Consider the following 13,470-nt stretch of genomic DNA (forward strand, 5'->3'; position numbering starts at 1 on the left):
TGAAGGGTAAAACTGTACTTGAGTAACTTTTGTACTCTGTCTATTTGAGACAAATCGTTTCATTGCTTATTCGTTTTTACCAACATAATCACCATCAGATAGAACCCAGACACACGACACAGTTGATAGATCTTGTCCTCGGTCCCAACAGACATAATATACATATGAAAGCGATTCGTTGATTATTTATATTTGAAACCCACTTTTATCTGAGTAGCTTGAAGCCAAAATTATCCGAGCTATACTCAATGAGATTTGTCTTAGTATTCTGGCAAGGGCATCCAAGTTCGTACCATTGAAAATACGTCATCGTCATCATCATCCCTCTACGTCCCAGTAGCCCATAAAATATCAACTAAGACAATGCTGGTTAATGAATGTGAAAATTTTGTGTGCGTTGTTCACCGAAGTAGTTATGAACAACCAAATCAGTCATTTACGTATTTTGTACTACCTGAACTACTACCAGTGTCTCAACGAGTACTTTGCTCCACAGGGCGAGTTGCGGCTTTGTGGCAAATTGTAGTTTCTGAAATATTTATAACATCCTGATGCCTGAACCTTTTATTCTATGTTAGCATTCCAAAACCAAAATAAAGGATAATGTCATGGCAGATTGTGACCAGTCTAAAGATTTCCAGTCTACTTAATAAAGGATTCAGTAAAAGATTTTCGGCTAAAATGTTATTTTACAACACTTAAATTTCAATATGTTTTATAGCGCAATAATAATTTGTTATCACCCTATGGTATTAATACATTATGCACACAACAGAAGCAGTCCTGGACCAACATGTGTATTTATAATGCAAACGGGAATATCATCCGATGTCGTACGCTAAGGTCACCTTTCCATCACAGGAGAGATGGTGTTCTGACGGACAACCAAGTCTCTCTCTGTGCAACAAAAATATCCATATGTATAAGAAATTGGTTTATAGGCTACCAGAGTTTCAAGTTGTTTTGTCTCTCTTTGTTCCGGCCGTAATACATATTACGTAACGCATGACTCGAAAATATATTATCTATTGTAGAACCAGAATAACAAAATGTTATGAAATGATTACACCAAAACTGTGGTAGCTGAGTCTGATGGTTCAACGTCTCCAATACAAGAATCTGACATAGGATATGATCTTAAACCAGTTCTATCCATTTTCTTTGCTCACAAGAAATTCCCCCAAATTCGGTTTTAATATTGCCTCCCATCTCGTTAACGGGTCTCCAATTTTCCATTTCGCAACAGTTTTCTCACCAAAATTCTGTGTGTATTCCTTGTATCTCCCATCCTTTTTACACGTTTAAACCTCCTTAGCCCTATATGCCAAATTTCACTACCCGCACAATACTAGGAATCTTGCATAAATCACAAAGTTCCTCGTTATGTAGACTTACTCTTATGTTCTAAATTGCAAACTTGCTACATTTTTATTGTAACCATATTTACTTTCCAGAGAATTTTATTTTAAAACACTTGAATTTATTTTCTTCCATGAAATTAAAATACTATAGTCATACAAGCAACTGACGAAATAATTGGTTTATACAGAATGCACCATTTAAATAGCAACCCAAAACCAGTGACGTTCTACAGTACAAAATTTAAACCAGAAGCAGGTCCAACATTGTGTAATAGACTCTCCCGTGACAATTGAATCAAAGTCACCGTTTACTGCTGATAGGTCACTGCTCACACCAGACGCACGAAATCTTCGCAGATCTAAATATGGTGTATTCACAAACAGAACGTATGTTCAGTCTCTAACATTATTTCGCATCAAAATTGTTTGTTGCTTTTCGTGAAGCATTAAATAACACATGTCCTGACAAGAAGTTTCCGAGTAAGACAACGATAAACCGAATGGTTACAGAATTTCAGGATACAGGAAGTGTTTGTGGCAAGTGCAAAGTTAGCGATAAAACAGCTGAAATTACGGTCGTGCCTATATCAAGCAGTACATCAGCTGCAAGAATTAAATACTGTCAATGGTTTTGTCGTTTTGTTACTGAAGGTGACGACAAGGTTGATTTTTAAATAGTAGAACATTCTGAAAATCTTGGTCCGAGTTTTTTTTTATAAAAAGAACGTTACGATAACAGTTGAGCGAAAATAATAATTCAATTCAATTCATTTATTTAAGTGCTTGACAACAGCCAGATAAGGCTAATAACAGTCAGGCACTAATTTAATTAAATTCTTTACTGTTATTATTAGTGCGCTGCATCAACAGCCAGATGATAATATTATTAATAATAATATCCTAAATGTGTTTTCCCAACTTTTCGGTAATAAAATTGTAGCTTACTCCCTTTAATTTTGAAATCCATTTTATGATCTTGTAGTTATAAGCATTATAATCATGACGAGGATTAAATTAACTTCTTACTCGAATTACAGAATTAAATGTCGACAAAGAATATCCTCCCTCCGGGTCACTAACACAAGCACTATGAAAGCATAATGTAGGTGAGAAAGGTCAAGACTAGTACTGTCATGTGATATTCTCAACAATATGTTCTAGTGACTAGCTACGGGCTGGACGACCGGGGTTCGATCCCCGACGGGGGCAGAGGATTTTTCCTCTAGCCTCTGCGTCCAGACCGGCTCTGGGGCCCACCCAGCCTCCTCTACAATGGGTACCGGGGTCCTTTCCCGGGGGTAAAGCCGGCCGGGGCGTGATGCTGACCACTCACCCCCATCTAGTGCCGAGGTCAAGGAAGAGAGGAGCTATACCTCCTCTCACCCCAAACGCCTACATGGCGTATAGTGGGACAAACTTTACTTTATGTTCTAATACTTATAATGGAAATACTAGCTAATTTTTTTTATGGTCTGCATTTATTTCCAGAATCTGACTGTTTACTTCCTACAAATTCGGTAGAATTTAAACAGTTAACTATGCCGTGTCTATAACTGCAGGTTTTGCTGTTTCGATGTCTTCTTTATTTACTATTATGGGATTTTTTCAAAACTATAAAGTTACAACGATTTTTCTGGAACGCAGTTAGTATTCAGTCGTACTAACTGTTTTACCAATTACATTTCTCCAATAAACCAGTCACTGTATTTGGGATGAAAAATTTGTTGTTCTTTAATAAAACGCTTTCATAAAAACAATTCACAAAGATAATCATAAACTTTTCAAGTATAAAATGTGACAGCAAAGCAAAGACAAATGAATCGAGGGAAATGATACACATATGAGTGTTAACCATATACAATTTTTTTATTTAAGTTTAAAAATAACTAAAATTGAACTGACTGACCTGCGTATTTAGTTTCCACACGTACTATCCTGATTTCTTTGCATATTTTAACGATGTGCAGGGATTCTGGAAAATAGACATATAAGGGACTGATCGATATTCATTTCGTTAATATGGATTTGCACCGCGTTTGGTTGAATCAGTACAAAACATCATCCAACATCCGACACTACACGTACATTCCAGGAGGAGGAAGGCTTCCTCTATTATGTCACGAGTAGTAACAGGTGGTGCAATGCATGGGATCACAATAATGTTTAATACTACAGCAAATGCTGTCATCCTACATTTCATAAGTATATAATTCCAAAACCAAATATTATCTCTCTCTTTAAATTCCGTTCTCTTAAATTTCCCAATTCTTTATTCCTCTCTCTTCTTTCATACCATATCTGTCCCTCATTCCTATTTCTTTCCCTTTATTTTCCTTTCATGTATTTTCTTTTATTCCTTCCTTTGTTTTCTTCCTCATATTTTCCTTTTTGTTTGTCGTAAGAGCTGCCATGGAAACATCGTAGACGTATTACCGAGTCGAATCCGCGTTTTAACGTATTTAAAAGGCGAATAGATTCGGCTGTTGCTAAAAGTATGATGTATTGTGTACAGAATTGTACACTAACAAAGCTCTGTCAAAGAGATCCAAGGCATTAGAGAACAATTAATTCGTAGTATCAGTATGAGTCTGTTACATGAAACATTTTTAACTGACGAGGTCTCCGGGAATGTAATCTGAAACACTGGTAAAGCCGAAGTTTCACGACATTGCCGTCCAACATTTTAGTAACATCCTCCTAACTACTACGCCTGTAACGTGGTCTCTCTCCTTGACATTACCAGACTAGAATTCTTTATAACTATAAGAATTTCTTCATGCGTTGATGTTTCACCCAGTCCATTCTTCTTCATTTTATCGCCTTAATAATTCCGGCATTAATTTTCTTCATCCTCCATTCAGGGACACAGCATACTTTATATTATATTATATTTTCATGTTATACAAATATATGTGATAGAGAAGCCAAGGGCAAAAGTCCAAGGAACTGAAGAACACTGCAAGTATATGCATTTCCTTTATCTTCCAGCAAAGTACATGCAATATTATTATGAATAACAAAAGCTGCTTTACAGATAAAACTAGATTATAATTGCATTTATTCGATTCAATCATTTTACAAATTTATGCGAGGCTTTTGAAAATACATGTCACCGGACATTCACGCTTCGAATGGAAGTAACGAGCGGTCTGATTATTCAACATACTCGTTTTCTGTCCAGAAAATTGCCGAGAAAATCTTACAGGGCACTCACTACTCGTCTCCAAATCTGTCTGTCTGTCTGTAGAACTATTTTTATACATTCACCAATAATGTCAAATCATACCACCTAGGCTGAAATAAAATTGTCGATTTGGGTTATACACGAATTTTACTGCAAAAAGGGATTTTGTTTTTTTTTCTTAGTTTTAATTTTATTACACATTTTTGAGTGTAGTAGGTCTATGACAGTAAAGTTTCAGATTCTCAAGAAGACGATTATAAAGATGGCTGACTTCTGAGTCGTTGCATCGTGTTGTCAGGTTGAAAGTTACCGATGTTTCAGAGGTCCTTACTGCCTCCATCATCAGGGCCGTGGTGGTGGTGGTGGTAGTAGTAATACTTTTATATTCAAACTAGGCCTAATCCGAACAAAAGACAAACTAGATGATCAATATCACAGTGATGTGAATTCTGAACCATCTTTATAAGTTTAGTCTTTCATGAGTTTTCAAACAAGATCTTTTGAATCTTTCATCTAAACAACAAGTAAACTGGAGTCAGAGAAAAAGACAAATGATATCGCTACGTGAGACTGATTGGTGCACCCAAGCGAATATGACGCTCCCTACAGTCGAGGTTTGACAAACGAGAACTGAGATGGGATATTACAACACACGAAGCATTCACAGCACAACGCTTAACTTAGTGAATCTCTTACATTTATTAAGGAATAAAGATACGCATAATAAATGTAACATTTGCTTTAAGAGGTGTGCATTCTTGAAGAACACTTCGACACGTACCATGTGCGGCTTAAAATTATGCCAAGCCATATTCGCCAAACTATAAATGGTTCACAACACGCAGTCTTCGGAAATATTACCAAAGATTATTACTATATTCATCATCACTGTCGCCATGATATTTAACTAATGTTGTAGTATCTCAACAGTGAAAAAAAATATATTGATATAAATTTTCGTTGAATTAGTTTTAAAGTTGTGTCTCCATGTAAAAGAAATCAATAACAATGTCAATGTATGAAATGTATAAAATATTTAAGAACAGTTGGTAAAGTTTCTCAAGAAACTGCTGGCTCGTGGAGTGGTGGGGATGTCCAGTAGGGAGCGATACGCTACTAATTGCTCTAAAAACGTCTGAGTCCAACAAATCTAATGACGTCACTTTTGAGTCAACATTTTGTACTACAAAAACATAGTAGTTATTTGCATGTTAGCCACGTTCTTCAACGATTAGCTACTTTATTGATTTTGTAATACCGAATTATTTTATCAGCTCACTGAATTGTACAGTTCTTGTTGTTTTAATTGTGAAACACAGACGACATAAAATATTACAATTTTATAAGCCTTCTATGGAAAAGGGTGCATAGAAGATTTATTTGGCTCATAATAAGATTTGGTGGTTCGTTTTTGTAAATAGAGTACTGAATTTACGTTTTATTTTGAAGGTGGAGAATTCTATATACTCCGTTGAATTACTTACATCACTGAGATAAGTTTATTTTGCCACACCATATTTAACATTGTTTACTGTTTAATGGTAGAGACGCATGACACATTTGCAGATGGCTGACTGATGAGTTGTTGGGCCGTGTAGTCTGGTAGAAATTTGCTGAAGTTTAGAGGCACTTCTTGCCTTCAAAATCAGGACAATGACTCATTGCCCTTATGACGGAGGCTGGAATCACTTCTGAAACGTCGGCAAACTTCTACAACACAACGCGAAGCAGCAATCTAGAAAACAACAATCTTCTTACAACTGAAGTATGATTGATGCTTTACGGCTTACATATCATATCATATTACCAATAAATTATCAAAACTATCACGTCAGACTTATTTTTCTGTGTAAATATCACCATATTTGCATAAATATTTATAAAATCCGTCTGATTTGTTCGGAATTCATTTCAGTTTCCTAAAATTGTAGGGCGCATAAGCCTATCCCTTTACCCAGACATCGGCGAATTATCTCAAATTGTAAAAGCATGTTTACCCTTATTACTACCAACCTCATAGCTAAATTTCAACACTTTAACTTACGAAGATACAATAGGTCATTGGGGCGAAGTTTAACTATACCGATTTCACCCACTTCTGCTTGCAAACCTGCTGAGGTTTACGCAGCATCGTGTTACATCTTGGAAGGAATGGTTACTTCAGATTTAATGAGACATATCAGGTGTATCAACGTCTACCACCCCCAGGAGACAGTTACCCTTTCCGACCCCTTCTCCGAACCTAACCGCGTTGCAACGATAACAGTGGAAGATACGGAGCTCAGTCTCTTGAAACAAATGACGAGATAAGGTGAGACGGATTAATGATGACATAGTGACGAAAACATTCGAACAGGTCGCAGGGCGATGTTTTAATTTGTAATGACGTCACACAGGTTACCATTCAGTTACGAAGTGTTGGAACTCTGCCTAGATGCTTAGAAAAATTATGAAATTCACTTTTTAAATATAACATAAAACCTACTTGCAGACAAGCAACTAATTTCCTAAAGCTGTCAAAATTATAGTTCCCCGTCTACGACTGTGTATAGCCTAATACTTGCAAGAAACAAGCAAATTTGGCGTGTTACTTTCCCTTTTCATATAAATGTATTAGAATATAGTACAATTATAATTTATGGTTTAACGGTCGTTACATAAAATGCCATCTCTTGCGAAGAAAATATGTAACTAATTCTCTAACAAAAGTTGAATTAAATTTCGGTTTCAGACTGAATTTGCTACCACAACTCTCTTAAGGGTATTTCAAGTCTAGGTATATATAGCCCATTGCAGCACAATTCCATCGAACTGGAAAGCTGAGAGTCAGTAAGGTAGTAAGGAAATCACAGTTTATTGCTTTATTGACAAAAATCCGCCAATTCACCATATCCTGAGCCAGCTGAATCCAGTTCACATACTGACAGACTATCCTTCCAATAACGTCCTTTTTCCCAAAAAATGATCTCTTTCTGAAATACTGAAGTTTCGCCATAGCGCAAGTCTGCATGTGGATATTTTATACTTTCAAATGAATTAATAGACTAATTGAATTTGTACAGAATAGACTAAAATTATATTTTGTTAGTAAGCTTAAGTAATAACTTAATGATGGATGTTGTGATTCTCACATAAGGTCACATACTAGTTTATTTTGTCCATACTAGACTAAATTTACGTTCTGGTGACAAAATAAAGTAAATACTCCGAGTGCCTACTGTTTCGCCAATCCCCTTACAGTTATTTTCATACGGCTCTAAAGGAGCAAGCCTATATTTAGAGGTAGTGTTTGCTGGGGACTTGGCACTTAGTATATCCTGATCCAGCCCTAACAACGGTCTGTAGAGTGAGAAGTTACTTCCGTAAAGATAGGTGAAAGTTATTGATCCTGGTTCAAATTGATACGTATGAATCCTGTTCTCGGCTCTAATTCAGATCGATAAAATGAACCTATTTCCTTCCTTGTCAGGAAGGTAAATTTGAAGTAACTGTTCTGTGACATACAAGTTCTGAGATCAGGGTGAATTTTACTATCTATATTTCATGTGTTTTGCTTAAATGTAAGTAATATGATAAGAAAGGATGACTAGACCTACATAGAAAGCAGAATATCTATTTAAAATTATTAGAATAGATTATTTTAACTTTCCCTTTGTTTTTCCTCATCTTCATCGATTCTTTTCTGTATATGGATCAACATTTCTGAACTTTTATGCAACACAAGTTAACCCTTAAATAACATCTACCTGTATCGTTTGAAATGGGCCACACAAGTTAAGACTACTACTAAAATTTGTCTGTGTAGATAAATTTCAAAATTTGAAAGGAAACAAAATTGTCTACGCAGATTCATAACAACTTTATCATCTTTAGTCATTTATAGCTAAAATGTACTCCACTGGCTATGCAGTTAAAATGGGGGAGATAAAGCATACAAAATATTAATTAATAAACCTCTTCTGAAAATACCAATTTGAAGGTTAATTGCAGGTACGGTGTTAAAAGAAACGTAAGACGTAGGGAGTGGCTGTGACAAGTACTCACTGAACGATAAATTAGCTAAAATTATGGCCCTTCCAATTTGGAACAGTGTTATCTGCTGCATGAATGTGTTGCGACTTTAAGAATATAATACTGGCACTAGTTCCGTCGTTTTATGCATGAAGGTGATAATGTATATTAGGATTTTAGCGTGACACGAACTGTGAATTCCAACTTACACATGGGCAAAATTTATAACTTGACAATTTGACATCCTGCTTTAGAAAATTACTATACTACCACAATATCATTTCGAAATAAAATAACGCACTGATCATATGATAGGGTACGAACATTTAATTAGGGTTCGAATTTCGAAAGCATGCCTTCACTTAACTTTAAACATCAACAAACAAAGTCTTCAAAAAAAAACTGAACAAGCTTTTTTCTTTTCAAGTTTGAGCTAACTACTAAAATTAATATATTTTATTACAGACGCTTTTCCATGAAAGATCAATAAGATTGTGGGATTGGTAAATACATTTATAATGAAAACCCGCACAATAAAAATGGAAAGACTGGTGACTATTCGCAGAGAGTTGAAGCAAGACTAAAATAACACGAAAGTTCAAACGCAAACAGCAAACACAAAGAGCGAAAGAGTGGTGAGAAAGGACAAGAGAAAGTAACTAGAGTAAGGGAGGGGTTAAGAAGAACCAAGAAGGGAGTGGAAATGATTAATACGTGTCAAAGTGACTTAAACACAAGGAGGCACCACCCTCGCCACCACCTCTTTGCTAACCTCTTCCACCCTACCTCTTTCAGACTCTCGAGTTTTCGTTTGTTCTCCGCTCATGTCATTCGTTATTAGATCTAGGGAACTCAAAGATATTTGGAATTCCAAGTGACGTCTCGAGTAGAGAAACGAAACACAGGCTGCGAGAGTAAACGGATCGAAAGTGGCCAGAGTAACAAGTCTTACTGTCAGTTTTGAAAACATTCAATTTCAGACGTCCACTTCGATACAGACGTAGGTGAAATATTTGTAACGGGCAGACATGAAAACTTCTGAAGAAGTGCAGATTCTTTATAAAGTTTTAAACGAAGGGCACATACTTCCTATTTCAGAATTGCACAACAGAGGCTTCATAGCTTACGTGTCATTTCGTGGTCTGGTTATCAACTACAAATTCTTTGAAGAACACTGTATGAATTGAATTCTTCTGTCCTTCCAATGCTTTTCATTGATCATATGCAACCATTAACAGATCTACATTGAAAATGAATAAATTTGTACTTTAATAGGAGTTTATTGAATTTGTCCCGAATGCGGTCAAGAGAATGTGCAACTGTCGCTGTGTAAAAGTCAAATAAAAACTATCGAAGGAAGGTGTCGTAAATTAACCAGGAAAATGGTCTATAATATTGTGTTATCATCATGTCAAGAAACGGTTTCTGATTGAGTGTGCGTCTGTTACGCATTGAAGTTGTTCTCAAAAGTGAAGTTGCATAACAGCATATTCTATTTTACAAGTTCTGCTAGGTCTACCAAAGATAAATTCAGCCTGCAGGAGTACACTCACACAGTACATGTTACTTCAATTTAGGCTAAGCTGTTTGAATTAAACATTTTACAATCAAAGTTGTATGACACGGAATGGAAATATTTAACACTATATAGAGATTTCATCTGAAGGTTTAAATGTCAATTTCTTGATCCAGATTAATCCAGTCCATACACTTAAACCCTATTTAACGCACATTTCTGCTATAACTTTAATATTCAAAAATGTAATCTGAATGTCACGTCATCATTGTAATTAATTTTACTGCATAGTAAAAAGGAACAGAATAATATGTGAAAAACATAAGAACAGATAAAATAAATTACTTTGTTAGAGAAACAGAAGCATATAACGTTAACGAAGAGAGACGAAAAGATAAAGAGAGACAGCAGGGCCGTTGATGAAAGATATAGAAAACCACTCCACCTCTCCCTACATCCTGGTTCTTGCTTCTATACAAAACTTTTTACTTGTTTCTAACTTCCAAACAATAAACTTGTGGAAAACAGAATTTCTTCCTAATTCAAGCCCCTGTCTTAATTGTTCTCCCGTGCGCCCCTTTCTTACCATTATTTAAAAGAAAACGCCTGTAGAGCTTGGATCGTGATACTCCATTTATCAACTTGCGTTAAAATGTGGTTAAGATTAATTAATTATTACATAAATTATTCAAATCGTAACTGAAGCCGTTCGTAATATTGCTTGTTGTGCTGACGCAAACTCAGTTCAGAATAAGTATTCCCTACACCGGTATGCTTAAAGAAATTTCTCTCAAAATGCAGCTTGTCGTATCGACATTTTGGTTTACGTACTGAAGTTTCATTAATTTAAAAAATTCAGTTCTACAAAAGATAAAGTATTTGAAAGTTAGAGAAAACAATAATTCGTGTCATCGTTTTACTCTTTAATTTTTATTAGAGTGATGAAATCAAAAATGGACAGGACATGTAGACTGCGTGGAAAATGTTAGAAACAAACAACTTTTGTTGACATAAAGGAAGAGACCGCTTGGAAGATTTGGTTGTGGAAGAGAGGACAATGTTAAAAAGAAACTTAAAGAAATAATATACGAGAATTTGAACTATATTAATCTGGATCAAGATAGTCCAGGGACGAGCTCTTGTGAACGTTGTTATGATAGTTCGAATTTAATAAAAATCAAGGAACTCCTTGACTAGCTAAGCGACTACTAGGTTCTCAAACAGGACTCTCCGCCGTTAGCGATTTATAACATTTAATGTGTAAAAATACATATTTTTATTGCGTGTCCAGTGAGAATAATGTTTACTCAAGAAGTGACTTAAATAATATTGTTTGTATGAGTAAAATACTGCTTAACCCATGTTATTGAATAATCTGGCATTACTTATTGTTTCTTAACGCCGTCTAGGTTTCTTAGGTTGTATATAGTCTAATAGAAACGCAATGGTATCTAATGAAGTGAAAAAATTGTGGAAGGAATCAGCTGTAGCCTGAAGATGATTATCTTCCGGAACATGGCACCGTAAAAAGTTATCGACGTTTCAAAGCTGCTTAGTGCCTCCATTATCAGTCGAAAATCGCCCTGATGATAGAAACAGCAAGGACCTCTGAAACGTCGGTAAGCTTCTACCAGACTTCACGGCGTTGCCACCCAGACGAGAGCCATCAACTTTCTCAACGTCGTGAGAATCGAAAATCTCTTACTTTCTATGACTGCCTGCATGTGATCTTGTTGAAATCTTTAATGGCTTAATTAAATTGTAATTGCAATTCTCCTCCCATTCTGTTCGTAGCTTGGAATTTGTCAGATAGGCAAATTCACTTCTCAGAACTCAACACCACATAATGTTACCGAATTTTAAAGAGACTACACAATGAAATCAATTTAAGATAAAATATCTTGTTGTTATCGGAATAATATGCTGCGAGTTAAATATGCATAGCATAATAAATCCAATAATTAAGTGAAGAGCGCTCGTTTCTTAAGACTGCCGGATTTGTATCAACACACCGTTAAAATAAAGAAATGTTAATTATATTATACTTAGAATCAATTGAACACACTTTATCCAGTGTTTACAAACATGTTTGTGAAGGTATGCTGTGTGCATCAAATTCATACCAGTCAAACGCGCACCTTGTGCGGTATAAATAACAACTACTTTTGCATACCACATCAAGTTTTAAAAAATTCTCTGTAATTCACCCAAAGTAACCTACGCCTTCCTTAAACCAGCAAATCATGTAGTTTGCCTACAGAAACGCAAGACAACCTATTATATGGAAAATAACAGTGCAGCACTCTAAATAGAGACGATGATGATGACGATGACGACGACGACAACAACAACAACAACAACAACAACAATAATAATGCCTCAGAAACGTTTCACCATAAGGCAGGCAATTCTCCGAAACCCAGGCCATTCCTAAATTTGACTATTCTTTGATTACAAACATAAGCAAGATTCCACTAAATGAGCTATTGGCGACTTGCTACTAGCGAGTCGCATGACTCTTTCTGCTAATGGGGTGAATGAAAATATGAAGGGCAAGCAATCACAAAAGGATAGTTTATTAAAATTGTATGGATATAGGCCTACAACTTTAAAATCGCATTAGTGTGCGAAGGTACATTATGTCGTTGGTCAAACCACATGGCATTTATCAAAACAACATGAAAACTATTATTCTGGGTTTAATAAATTAAATTTTATAAAAATACCAATAAATTGAAATAAAATCTGTTAGAAAGTTAACAAACAACGCCTTAACAATGAACATAGTTGTATGGAGAAACACACGTTACCCGTTTACAAGTTTAATGCCAGCTGTAATCATTTACGTTGAAGAGATGATGACTCGCTTACTGTCTGCAATATTACTTGCTCTGTACGATGAGAAAACGGGCTACAAACATGCCATGTGTCTAACAGACACCAACAACATTTTAAAATAATTAATAATTACTCTTACGCAAACACAATACAGATGTTAGAAAGAAATATAAACTGTTTAAGGTTTTGTACTTACTGAACATTTTTGAAACAAATATTAAACAACCCCACTTAGCAATACGAAATCATCACACAACCACACAACGTACCCTTTACAGTCACTACTAGATGCGCGTGCTGGAAGTTACTGAGCAACTAACAAGCGAAATGAAAGTGCTGCCAACATTGCCATAAGAAAATAACTGCGAGAGGAGAACGTAACTTTCAATCTCTATTTCCTGAGTATGGGCCGCTTCTTTCTACAGTTTAGTGAGTTGAAATTTTAAGGTTGGTAATAATTATGTAAGGCAACAGCGGTTTGTTAGTCGTTGTCGTGAAACTAGAGATATCAGAATAGATATTTATTAAAAAATCATTGTTTGATGTTAGGGCGAGGTATG

General features: G+C 35.6%; 1 long non-coding RNA gene across 4 annotated transcripts in view; it reads right to left on the reverse strand.

Annotated features, from left to right (window-relative positions):
• The window catches only part of LOC110829915 (uncharacterized), a 588,956-nt gene that overhangs the window by 364,639 nt on the left and 210,847 nt on the right, over positions 1–13,470 (reverse strand). Inside the window, exon 1 of one of the 4 annotated variants that reach the window (XR_015533602.1) lies at positions 13,107–13,201. The exons of the other annotated variants lie outside the window; for them this stretch is intronic. This is a non-coding gene — a long non-coding RNA (uncharacterized LOC110829915). Of the gene's footprint in view, positions 1–13,106; positions 13,202–13,470 lie in introns of those variants that run through there. 4 annotated transcript variants of the gene reach the window in all.

This window comes from Zootermopsis nevadensis, unplaced genomic scaffold (genome assembly GCF_977971745.1).
Source record: "Zootermopsis nevadensis isolate Lab colony 2312 unplaced genomic scaffold, Znev_1.0 Znev_ptg000001l, whole genome shotgun sequence".
In the NCBI taxonomy this organism is placed as follows: Eukaryota; Metazoa; Arthropoda; class Insecta; order Blattodea; family Termopsidae; genus Zootermopsis; species Zootermopsis nevadensis.